At 40.6% G+C, this 12953-nt stretch overlaps 1 long non-coding RNA gene across 1 annotated transcript; it reads right to left on the bottom strand.

The window, feature by feature from the left end:
* Window positions 1-6823: 6823 nt before the first annotated feature.
* Window positions 6824-8796, bottom strand: LOC128753857 (uncharacterized). The gene is made up of 3 exons (XR_008413881.1): window positions 8629-8796; window positions 8364-8482; window positions 6824-6963 (listed from the first exon to the last, which is right to left on the bottom strand). It is a non-coding gene; the product is annotated as an uncharacterized LOC128753857 (long non-coding RNA).
* Between the last annotated feature and the right edge of the window lie 4157 nt (window positions 8797-12953).

Raw genomic sequence — 12953 nt, forward strand, 5'->3', positions numbered from 1 at the left:
CACTGAAGCATTATTCCGCTTCATACGTTGGTTGTCAACTATTTTACAAAGACAACATAATAGACTAAATGCTTTAATGAACTAATATTATAAATCAAATAAGAAACAGAACTACTGAGAGCAATAGTCTGATCTTCAACATGACACCTAGACCAAAAAGAAAAACAAACAAAAACAAAGGCACAATAAGATCTTCCCATCCATAATTTTATTTTAATTTAAATTTCTTCAAGAATTTCCCATAAAGATTTATACCTGTACGCTGTAATAGAAAACGACGCCTTCAAACAACTTCTTCAGGTGCTGTAAACAAGCGACACTATGTAATTCAGCAATGTTAACATTTGACTGAAACTGCTACTACCAAGAAGTATGAAAGATGTTTTAATAAAAATGCAGTCAGAAGAGAGAGTCACTATAACCGGTGACGCCTGGCCATCCAATCTGGTCTCAAAGCTATTGGTTCATGTGGTCACGAATATTTAATCTATGGAATCATGCATGGGGTCATGAAAAACTGAAACTTCCGAGAACCACGAAAAAAAATTAATGGGCTCTAATTGCGGCTCAACTTATTTGAGCTTCTCTGACCCCTGTTACAGCCACACTACGTCACTAATTTCACCAGTTTGACTTTGATTTTGGATCCCCCCCCGACACATAAATGTTCTGGAAATGATGGCAGAGGAGAAGATCCTTCTTCACATTTCACATCTGTTGACAGGACAGCACGTCATGATCAGGTCGGACAATTCGACGACAGTACCTTATCTAAAACGCCAGTGGGGCATGAAGTCTCTGGCTTACATCGAGCGGCAGTCAACATCCTGACGTGGGTGGACAGTCGACTGATGTCATTTAGGACTCGACATGTTCCGGGACTTCTGAACGTGGGAGCAGACAGAACGTCAGGGGTGGAGCTCTCATGGACGAGTGGGGGCTCTCACAGGTTGTTGTAGAGATAATCTGGGACTGCTTTGGAGTTCCAGTTGCAGATCTCTTTGCTACTTGAGCGAATGGAAAGTGTCCCCCCGACACTGGGTGTAGATGCATTGGCGCATTCAACCTGGCCGAAGGGTCTTCTGTATACTTTTCCTCCTCTGCACCTGATGTTACCACTGTTGCACCGTGTAAGGACACAGGGACTTTCAGTGCTGGTGCTGGCACCGGAGAGTCCGGGCACCAGATGGTTCCCGGATTTGGTGAGCTTGACAGCGGGGACTCCGTCCAGATTTTCCCTTGTCGCTGACTCAAGCGGAGGGAACAATTTGTTCCCATCCCATATTAGGTCGCCCTCTGAAGGTTCGGAATTTTAAAGGGTAAGACTGGGCTCACTTGGATTTTCTGAATCGGTAGTGACTATGGTTCAGAGTGCCAGGGCGGCCAACAATAAGGCGTACACTTCACGGTGGAATCTTTTTCAGAAATGGTGTGAGGAAAGAAACATGTCATCATGTGACGTCATCATGCCCACTTTCAGGAGTTGTGGGTTTTCTGCTCTTTGATACGGGTCGAGCAGCTGCGACGCTTAACGTGTTCGCTGCTGCTATCGCTGTGAGCCACCAGGCATATGGCCGTTTCTCAGTGAGCAGCCATCCAGTGGTGAAACGATTTCTTCTGGGTGCTCGGAGTATTATTCCTCCAGTCAGGAGCATCTTTTCACATGGAGTCTTCAGATAGTTCCGGATGGTTTGTGCGGATCACATTTTGAACTGCTGGAATCTGCCTCTGTGGAGCATTTGAGCCTTAAGACGGTGCTGATTTTGGCTCTGACTTCAGCAAAGAGGGTGAGTGACAGGGCTGCATTCTCAGTTAATTCAACCTGCATGTCTTTTTCGGAGTGACAGAGCTTCTGTAACCTTGCGTCCCAACCCTGCATTCAGGCTAATGGTCACACACACACACACGTTTATTGTTCTGCATCTACGGAGCTTCATTCCTCTCCTTTCCAGCTCATACTTCCAGGACTTCCCCTCTCACCACATCATTCCCGGTGTAATCTTAGCATCCACTTGAAACCTTCCCTAACTGCTTCCTGCATACCTCACCACTTTCTGTCTTCATAGTGGCCGTCGCATGCTTCTTCTCTAAGGAACTCTGGGAAGCTTCCTCTTGAACAACAAAGAGCAGTACAACTCCTGACCTTCTCTGTACCTTGATATAAACAACCACAGTGCAAACACCACAGGCCAATGTTCTAGGCATGTCCTAAGGTGGTCTTGGAAGACCTGTCCCTCTCCACACAAAGTTTGCATCAGTTATAGAAAGGTGCTTGAACTAGACCAGGGCCCATGGTCGGTCTGCGAGTGCCTCGTAGAGGGACGCTGAAAGTTTTTACATGCCACCCCCTCCAACAGTAAAAATTGTTCATGTAAGAACATGTTGAAGCACTTTTGAAAAATAATTACAACATTTTATAGTGATACTTTCATTTACACCTTACTTATTTCTTCTTTGGAGTTTCAATAAAATATATTATTTTAATTTTTTTTTCTCAACAGTTTGATTCTAGGTTTTTTTTTTCTATAGTAAATTTGATAAACATGACTTGCACCTGGTTCTGCTGCTTGTTGGACTTTTCTATGACAAATATATTTGCAATGATCAAATGATTCCATGTCATTTCACAAGTTTTTGGTTTCTTTACTTGTAAGTACATTACATACCATACCATTCATTAACCCCATGCACGATTCAATAGACTAAATATTTGTGACCAGATGAACAAATTGCCTCGAGACCTGGTTGGGCCATCACTTTGAGCAAAAACTAACTATAAGGCTGTGTCCCATTTCTCACCCTAACACTTGTTTTTGACCCTAACACTGGGTTTTGCATGTTCACGTGTAAGTGTAGTGTGTCCCAATACTATAGCTGTGGTCTGTGGAAGCTCAAGATGTCACAGTCATCTGGGCTTTCAATCTGACCGATTGTTAGGCAGCTTTGACTACGAGGTGACTCAGGGGATGACAAGTCCCCACGCAGGAAATTTGGCTCCAGAGCTGACTTGAAACAAAGTGGATTTTCAGGATACCAAAGTACTTTATTTAAAAACAATGTTGGACAGAACAACAGGGACACGTTGGCGTCCCAAATGGTCTCCTGTGTCCGACAACATGAACAATACAACATGGGTGTACAGCAGTATGTTTTTATTTCTTCTTAACAAACAACAGTCGGCTAGCATCCAGGCCAACGTTAACATTCTCGGCCCGTCTAGGGTGTATTCCTGCCTCTCGCCCAATGACCGCTTGGATAGGCTCCTGCACTCCTCACTGAACAGGACTTAGCGGTGGTTAACTGATGATGAATGTGTGACGCACTTCATCAACACGGAGGGATGTTTCATGCTCCAACAAGGTTCTGACAAGCCACACCACTATTAGCATAGCTGAAATGCTGGAGGGAGCTATAAAGTAGGTATCAACAAGAATCTTACAAAAAAAGTCACAGTCTCGACTAAAGTTTATGTGAATGTTATATTGTTACAATAATATTGCTGCTGCACTTCAGAGCACATTCAGAATGTAAATGAATCAATTCTGAATCTTATGAATCAATGTAGCAAACTGGCCATGATACCTTGTCTTGATATTCATGTGTATGCTTGTATGTGGGTCAAGATGAAGCGAATAGGGAGGAGATGCTATTAAAAGATGATCTGAAACAGGACAGTGTTCTGTCTCTAAATACCACAAGACAATATTGAGGTCACTACAATACTGCAGTAACTGCACCTCCAGGACAGCACAAAAAAGCAAAAGCAGAGATGACTTTACCATGAACTTGCTACATTTCCAAACTTTGCAGTTAAAATCCACTGACCACGTTGACATGCACAGAATATTCAGACTAAGGTAGCATCATTAAGTCATGCAGCTGCATTACCCATTACTCTGACCCAGCAATGACTAACCATTATCTTAAAAGATGATGGTGAGTCTCTGTATCTGTGAAGAACATGTATTTGCTGTTCCTAAACACTGTAGCTTGGAGGACATTGAATTAAAACAGTAACTGGTGATATGTTAGACTACATGGGGACGTGTGTCAGGAAGTGAGATGGATCTTGCAGTCTGGCATGTTTTTGTTAACATCCATAGTGTAGAGTAGCAGTGCACTGCACTAGTCAGTTCAACTTTTTTGTTGCGTCTACTATACATTTAAATAATCAAAATTTGGACATTTATGAATCAATTCAGAATCGTTCATGTCACTGAGGAAAAGACAGGAGGGGGAGCTGGAGGTAGCAGAGATGAAGATGCTGAGGTTCTCTCTGAGAGTGAGCAGAATGATTTGAATTGTCGGGACCCGCGATGTCTGTCTACACTGCAGTGCTCACAGAGCCCAAGGCTATTGTGACGCCTCCCTTCAAAACATTATTGACACTCGACTGCTAACAAAGATCTGTTGTATAAAAGTTGGCCAAAAACTAAATGTAGATCCAAACAAATACACTCCAAAATGTGAAGACAGAACAAATCATTGTTAGTGTATTATGAAGCTTGTGCAACAAATCCTTGTGTGGAAATTGCCTCAAACCAGAATAAAATCATCCAAAAGAGATTGTGATAAATCGAAAGTTAATTATAACAAATACATAAATAAGTCATGATATATTTTTGCCATGTTGTCCACCCTTTTCTGGAGACATTTTTAAACAAATACATTTTCTGCAATATATTCCACCAAATCGATAGATGGACCTTGTTCTTTCGGTCATGAACATAGATTGAGTGGTAACTTGACAGCCTATCCTTTCAGCACAGCTACTTCTCCACCAGCGATCGCATCACTCCAGCCGCTGCGCAAATCCATCTGTCAATGTCACGCTCCCCTCATCCCTCTCTTGTGAGCAAGATCCTGAGATACCTAAACTCCTCCATTTGCGGCAGGTACACTTCACTGACCTCAAGAAGTAAACGCACCTGAAGGTCCTTGCTTGATGAAGCCAACAACAACACAACTCAGTCAAAGTAATGCTTTCGGCCAGAGGTCAACTGATGACAATTTGGAGGGTACTCCCTCTCACCTAGTGACTTCAAACTACTTTGATAACGCAGTATATTGAATCATAATGCAAATGGGTAGCAAATAACAGGTGGAGTGAAGTGACAGTAACAGACATTTTTATTTGTCATTCATTCTTCTGAATGAATTCTGTCACCATGACCATCTTCTCACATAGAACTGACTGTTGGCTGACAGGATTTCATGGGTCAGACAATGAAAGGCGGAGGGGGGACGTCCCAGATTACACCGAGGAAGCACATCCTTGATATGAGACCGTGAAAGCTGAAGGGACTTGCTCCGGTCCGGAACCCAGGACATCCCTCATCGACCCTGGCTGGCCAGCATCAGCCTCGGGGTGTGTGGCAAGGTAGCACCCTCGCTGAGTGGTTGTAGTGAGCACCACATTAGGGCATGCTTGTTAAACAAATTACCCTTGGGCATGCATGTGTCGACCGCAGAAAAGAAATGAATGGCACTTATTGGCATGAGACTAAAAGACCATTCATCAACCGGTTGTATGCCTGGTGCTGGTTTAACACTACTTTTCATTTAGGATGTGAGCAGCCATGTAATCAAGTGATCAAAAATTTGTGTGATTGTGTGATGAACTTGTGGAATAGGAGGAATATAATAGCAGTGCATATATATATATATATATATATATATATATATATATATATATATATATATATATATATATATATATATATGTATATATAGCTGTGGCATTGGCTCAAATATACTGAGCCCTCTTCACATCTCTACTTAGTTATGAAGGGTAGTGTTCTTGTGTACTTGTTATTAAGATAGTTGTCACACCTTGGCCATGCCCACTCCACCTCCAGCTGGTTTTCCACTCCCGTTCATCAGTTGCACACCTCTGTCTTGTTCAGAGATTTTCTCTCTTTATTAGACATCCAGTCTAATGTTCCATCATACCTTCTCTGCCTGCCTGCCTGCCTGCCTGAATCTTGTTTGTGAACTTTGGATCCCGTCTTCTGCCTCATTCCCTTCTGAAAACCTCTGTCTGGTTTGGACTGGACCTCTGGTGTTGTTAACCCTTCTTGCTTTAGACCTTGATTCAGATTCTGCCTTTTCCCTGAACCTTGTTTGTTTGGATGACTGATTATCTGATTATCTGTCAAACTCTGAGTCGTTGAATCATGAGGTTTTTTTTTTTTCTTTTTTTCTGTGAACTTCATTAAAAGCAAATAAAAGTAAATGAAAGCTTTTAATAAGAATATGATATTCGCTGTAATCACAGAACCCAAATAACCAGTGTCTTCAAGCGCTGTTGAATGGACAAAATGATACATTTCATCATCATAATCATTTTCTTTACAGATATTCAATTGTATGTTGTTTTTTTAATAATATAAGTAACACCAATTGTAGTTACAGTTGGAGTGTTGGTTTTGTTTATTGTGATAGGTGTAGTAGTACAAGTATTTGTAGTAGTTAGTGGGCATTCCTCCAACTGAAAACACTGTACACAGACTTATACTAATACAGTGGTACCTCGGTTCTCGACCACAATCTGTTCCAGAAGGCTGTTCGAGAAGCGATTTGTTCGAAATCTGAATCGATTTTTCCCATTACAATTAATGGAAAAAGAAATAATGCGTTCCAAGTCTTAAAATAGGCTTTTGTAGGCGTGAATGTAGAGTGTCTGCTGCAGGTGTGCTGTTTGTCTATGTGTGTGGCCGAGAAGGTTGAGAAGTGAAGAGGTGCCCGGTGCGTGACCAGCTCTGAATGTGCAGTTTGGCTGTGACAAAGAAATAAACCAAGTAACACTCTGTCCGAAACTCGCCTCATCCCTGTCCCAGCTCCAGCCCACAACAGGACATCAAACCCTGGCGTGCGCGCTCCAGCCGCGGAGGTGTGGAGAGCGAGCACCTCCCCTGTGACACTCTACCACGGTCCAGTGCGGAGACAGGAAAGGTTTTACACCTGAATATGAAGAAAAAACAGTCAGTAAATGTAGCTAACAGGACACGTCTGCATACAGAGGCTGCGTTATACACAATAACAAAGCGCGTCGTGGGTCAGCTGATCGGTCCGCGCACGCTTTTTGCAGGGGGCGTTCGAGTTCTGGATTTTGTTTGAAATCAGAAGAAAAAAAATCTTGAAATTTTTGTTTGAACTTGATTTGTTCGAAGTCTGGGACATTCGAGAACTGAGGTACAGTGGTACCTCAATACTGAATAACAAACTAATACCAATATCGGCACTCACATCGGTAGTGGCTCATGGCTCAGACATTATGACATGCACTGCAGCTTTGCGCTGCATGAAACCTGTCAACAAAGCCAAGCGTGCTAGAGTTCATGATCGTTCAGTAATTGAACTCAATAACTCAACACTTCACACTGTAGATTTGCGTAGGTCCTCTGCCTCGATGAGACTGCTTGATGAGCTGATTCATGACCCGCTCCATGTGTGCTGCGAGAGAAAGGACTCTGGAGACTACTGGAGAATTTATTTTCTTGAGTGTACTTTTAAACATGCTTAATTCAAGAAACTGCTGAATAACGACATAAGTAGTGACCGAGACTCTGATTTGAGCTGATCATCTACGCTACCCCGGGGAAACATTATGGTTCTGCTGCTGCTGTGGAGTTCCAACTCTAATGTATGTTCCCCGAACATGATGAGGGAACACTGTATATGTAAGCCAGCAGGCGGTACCAGGATCTCATATATTCTATATCAGGGACTGGATCGATACAGGTGTCTCTATAGTACTTTGATGCTTTCCTTATTTTCTTGCCCATCTGTCAGTTCCATAATTTCATATTTAGTCATTTTATTCACATTCGGCAGTTGTCTACAATAAAGCTCTGAATTAATCAACCACATCTGACCAGTTTCCCTTGTTTAATGTAATATTGTTTAAATGCATTTTCACTCTAATTGTTACACTGTTATTCTTGACAAAATATTGAGGAAGGAAGTGGTCTCATGCACACTCTATTATCAACTGTGAGCCACATCTGGTCATTATGGTGATATATGATCATGTAGAACAATCAATAAGTGTAACGCGTCCCTATAGTAAAATCTTCCTTCATGATGGTTGTTCTGCACAAATAGGGCATAACTAAATTCACTGTTTTACCCTTTTGGTGCCAAAGTTACAGAGTTGCAAAACTGCGCAGGGCAGCATCGTGACATTTAAACAGACCAAGCTTTAAATACGCAGCCTGTTGTAGTTACTACTTGGCGGACTTGTGTAACTTCAACCAGATCAACTTTTTTGGGCATGTTTCTATCAAAGTCTTGGTGTATATATAGTGAGAAATCTGTAGGTATGTAGTAGGCAGACAGCAAGAGAGCAAATTTTGACTGACTGTGATGAGGTATATTCATCCAGCCATTCAGATTTTCATCTTTCACACTCTCTGTTAGAGCACGGCAGAGAGTGACGGCCATCAGTCCACAGGCAGCGCACTGAAGCTGAAGCTTTACTCTGAATGTGAAGAGAAAAAAAATGTAGAAAATAAAGCCAGACATCCCAAGTCCCAGAGAAAAAGTGTTTTCAAAATATTTTAGCTCATTTCGACAGCAGTGAGGATCAGGCCATAAAGCACGCACACACCAGCAGTCTTGACTTACCTTTTACATACTGCAGTGCGGAAAGAAACACATCCTGAAGAGAAAGAAAAAAAAATTGGAGTAATCACCAGCGATCCTTACGTGGTAGGCAGTCTGACACTCAATCCACTGACAGCATCACACACTATTCATTGCTCCTTACAGCGTGTTCATGTGTCTGGGCCAGTGTCAGTGTGCAGCTGAGGAGAGACTACGCAGTTCGTGACGGTGGCAAGGCAGGAGGGTGGAGGGAGGGAGCACGAGATACACCTCCCTTTTTGTTTCTCACAGGCACTGGCTGGAGAAAAGCCAGTGTTTATGTGTGCTGTAGACTGAGTTCAAGAATGTTTTCTCTCTTGTCGTAAGCAGCAAGCAGGGTCATTATTAGACACTACAATGGAAACAACTACGACATCATCCAAATAGGCCCCGATTAAGGCTGTTCTACAACCGCTGAAAGACACTGCAATGTCAAGTTGTTGTTGCCACAACGCAGTGTGAACTTTCTATCAAGTGCACAGAAAAATAAATATATAAAAACATTGAGATGACAGTGGATTATGAAGTTGTAATGTGTAACTATGTGTGTGTGTGTGTGTGTGTATATATATATATATATATATATATATATATATATATATATATATATATATAGAGAGAGAGAGAGAGAGAGAGATAGATAGATAGATAGATAGATAGATAGATAGATAGACAGATACTCATTGAGAATTCTGACTATAAAGCAGTGCTCTGACTTGCAACCAACTTCAGAAAAAGACTGCCAACTGCTTCAGAAATTTCTCTGGTTTCACACTGGCACCATTCTTGTGGAAGTTCATTTATAAGAAGGCCTACCGTGTTATGTTAGCAATGCATGGTTGTTTCAGCAGCAACATTATTTAGGTATAAGTTGCTACCAAGTTGCTACTATGAAGAGTGACAGTTTTTTCTGGCATTCAATAAACTCGCAACTTTGTAGTTCTGTCTTCATCATTTATTAAATGTGTAAATATGTCGAGGGTTGCATAACATTTTTCATATGTTATCAATAATAGTAATTTGAAAAAGATACAAAAATGTATGTGTTTCACAACAGGTAATACTTCATAAATATTTATGGGACTGATCAAAATAGCTATGGTGCTGATATTTGGTAAGTACACACAAATTAGGCTTCTTTTAATAATTTCAGATTAGATTGGAACATTAATGAATAATTGTATTTTGATGTTTTTTTAATTCACCTCAGTTTGCACATTAATCGCGTGTTATCCTTTGTTAGTGAGAGTTGGTTTTGTTCTTCCGTTAGTTCTAACGTTGTTTTATTTTGGTGAGGTTAGTCTTGTATTCCTGTGTGCACCTGTCTGTCCTGTGTTCCTTTGTAGGTGCTTTCTGGACTGCTGTCAGTTTGTGTGTCTCGTCTCGTCATTCTTGTCAGGACTCCACGCCAGTAAATCACATCACATCGAGAGCAACTCTGTTTGATTTGACACTCTTCAGACCCATTTATTTCAACGTGTGACATTATTACATTGCAACATTAAAAGAAGTCAAAATTGCGTCATCTGCACTTTAAAATGTAAGTAGTAGGACGACTTCTTTAACGGAAGGCAACACAGAAAACCCAAAGGTATCAGGCAGCATGGGTTACTTGCCTGCAAAAATAGTTCGCACTTATGAACCGGCTCTTCTTATGGAATATGATGAAATGGAGTCACTATAGTGAGGCAGAAGATGAACATTAAAAACAAACTCAACAGAGTCATCTAGTGGTGCTTGTACACTTTAGACAAGCGTTTTCAACCCCCACACCACAGCACACTTCAGCTTTGGCCAAAGCACAGTTGTGTTTGTTTGAAGGTCCTCTAGAAAATGCCTTTGAATTTGTGAAAAATTGGAGCGACTGACTCTTGGCCATTTGGACATGCTACATTTAGGAACAAATAGCAGAAAATGCATTTGTTTAAAAATGTCCCCTGAAAGGTGTGGACAATATGGCAAAAAATATATCATGATTTATTCATTTATGTTAAACAACTTTTGATTTTATCACAATCTTATTAACTACAAGTTTCCAGTCGATGTTATTTCTAATGGAAAAACAAATCTGAGAGAACAGATTATAGCCAATATATTCATGGAATTCTGTAACTACATGGTGAAGACATGAACGTTAGCTTTCTTTCTCACAGTAATTAAAAAAAAATACTTTTATTGAAAAATAAATAAACAAAAATACAGACAATGTACAAGTACTCTGACATTGGGCCGAAACATACAATATAAAATATGTGGTTTAAATAGAAAAAAGAAGAAAAGGAAAAGACTGTCGGGGCTCCAATACAATCTCCATAAGACTGAATACTGGTCCCTGTCTTCTCTCAAAGATTGGAGCCTTCAACTGTTAACTGTTCCATTAAACAAACTAAAATAATTTTCTGTAAGCAGTGTTCAACTGTAGGAGGTTCTGGCTTTGAGCAAAACATTGTTATCTTTCTTGCAGTCATCAGAAGAAAATGGAATAAATTCCTGGTCATGGGACACACCTTCAGGAAAAATGTCCAGAAGATATGAAGATATGTCCAGAATGATAATAGATCCATAGTAAGGTTCACGTTAAGTAAGTTATCCAATATTCCTTTTACATACTGTAAGTGCTAAAGTGTTTCACAACAGGACAATCCCAAATTATGGGAGTCTCATCAGCAACAAGACTGCAGATGAAAAAGATTTTGATGTGAGTACTGAAAAAACTTATTTTAACTTTCCAGTCGGATTCCTTCTGGAGTTGACTCCCCACTCACTAGTGACAATCCGAACACTTTCCTAGGTATCACATTACAATATCACATTAAATTCCAGTTCCTGTTGTTGTTTTATACGTTTTGTATTGTTTCGTGAATTCACCAACAACTTCTGATATGTTAAGGACGCTTGTTTTTTCCTCACACCACAATTTTCAATAAAATCGCTGAAATGTCTTTCTATGTTTTTTGGTTCTCTTTTGATCTGAACCCAGTCAGCGTGTTGTTTTGTATAATTTCTTATTTGTAAGTACCTATGGTGGTCGCCTGATGATTGGATAAATTTGCTTTTTAGTTGGTCAAAAAAAAAAAAAAAACTTCCCTCAAAAAGCTAGTGGATGGTGATAAGTTTCCTATCGCCGCACTGATCAATGCCCCTGTCCACCAAAGATGGGACAAACTCGTGTGTTCCCACTGATGGACATAGCTCAACAGAGGGACACCTTTTGTTGACACCAGTTATTTAACCTGGTCTCTGATAACCAGTCCAAACAGGTGACATTGCTGATTCTTGCTGATTCTCTTCTTCGTTTCCTTTGGATGTGCTCTTGCCTCCAGTTTACTGGATCGCTGTCGTCTTGCTACCGTTCTTTCACAGTCTGTAAGATGCACAAACAATTATTATGAAATAATTATTGATTATGTGCAGTATGTTGATGCAATAAGTACTGAATTATATTCTCATTAATACTAAGAAACGGGAGGCATGAGAGGCAGACCCTAGTAATGACTCCTCCTCCAAAGAAACCCAGTGTGATTCTGGATCACAAATGATGCAGGCTACCATTGCTTTTAATTGGGCTGCCCAACCATACACTCTGAAGTTAGGCTATCCCCGTTTCCCTTACTAGACAATCAAAATTTTAAGACATATTCTTGCTCTTTTGATTTGCCAAATTAATTTTGATATTCATTTGTCCAATGATCTTAAAGCAGACTATGGTATAAAAACTAGGACTTTGAAGCAAAAATAATAATCTCGGAAGCACATCCATTGTCATTTGCAGTCAATTCTCCCCAAGAGAGTGAGTGAAAGTCGGACTAATGGGACGATAGGACGTACAGTGAGTTGGATCTTTACAGTCTTTGAGTAAGACCCCAATAATGGCTTCAGACCATGACTGGGAGCGGACTGTAATTATAAACTTTATGCAAAACTGGTGTCAACTCCTCTTCAAGCATGTTATTGTCCAGGACAGTCATCCACTCCTGGTGATTTATTGTTAAGTTTCCCAGTGCTTTTTTGTCTGTTCAGTGGTAACCAGTCGTGTTATTTGATCCGCCTCTTCTTCAGTCAGTTTTCCCTGTTTGATTGAATTAAGAAGATTTACAGTCTTATTTAAGTCCAACTTATTTGGACAGTTTTCTTCCTTATACAACTCGTGCTAATCTGAGGCAAATGCTCCTGCAATCTCCTTGGGTTGGTGCATTATGTCAGCAGTTTCTGGACTTTTGATTCTATGTACTACTATGTTTGACTGTGATATACACATCTTTTGATTAGTGAATCTATGTTGTCCCTCTGCTTTATAGGCTAATTGG

Source organism: Synchiropus splendidus, chromosome 2 (genome assembly GCF_027744825.2).
Source record: "Synchiropus splendidus isolate RoL2022-P1 chromosome 2, RoL_Sspl_1.0, whole genome shotgun sequence".
NCBI classification, from domain to species: Eukaryota; Metazoa; Chordata; class Actinopteri; order Syngnathiformes; family Callionymidae; genus Synchiropus; species Synchiropus splendidus.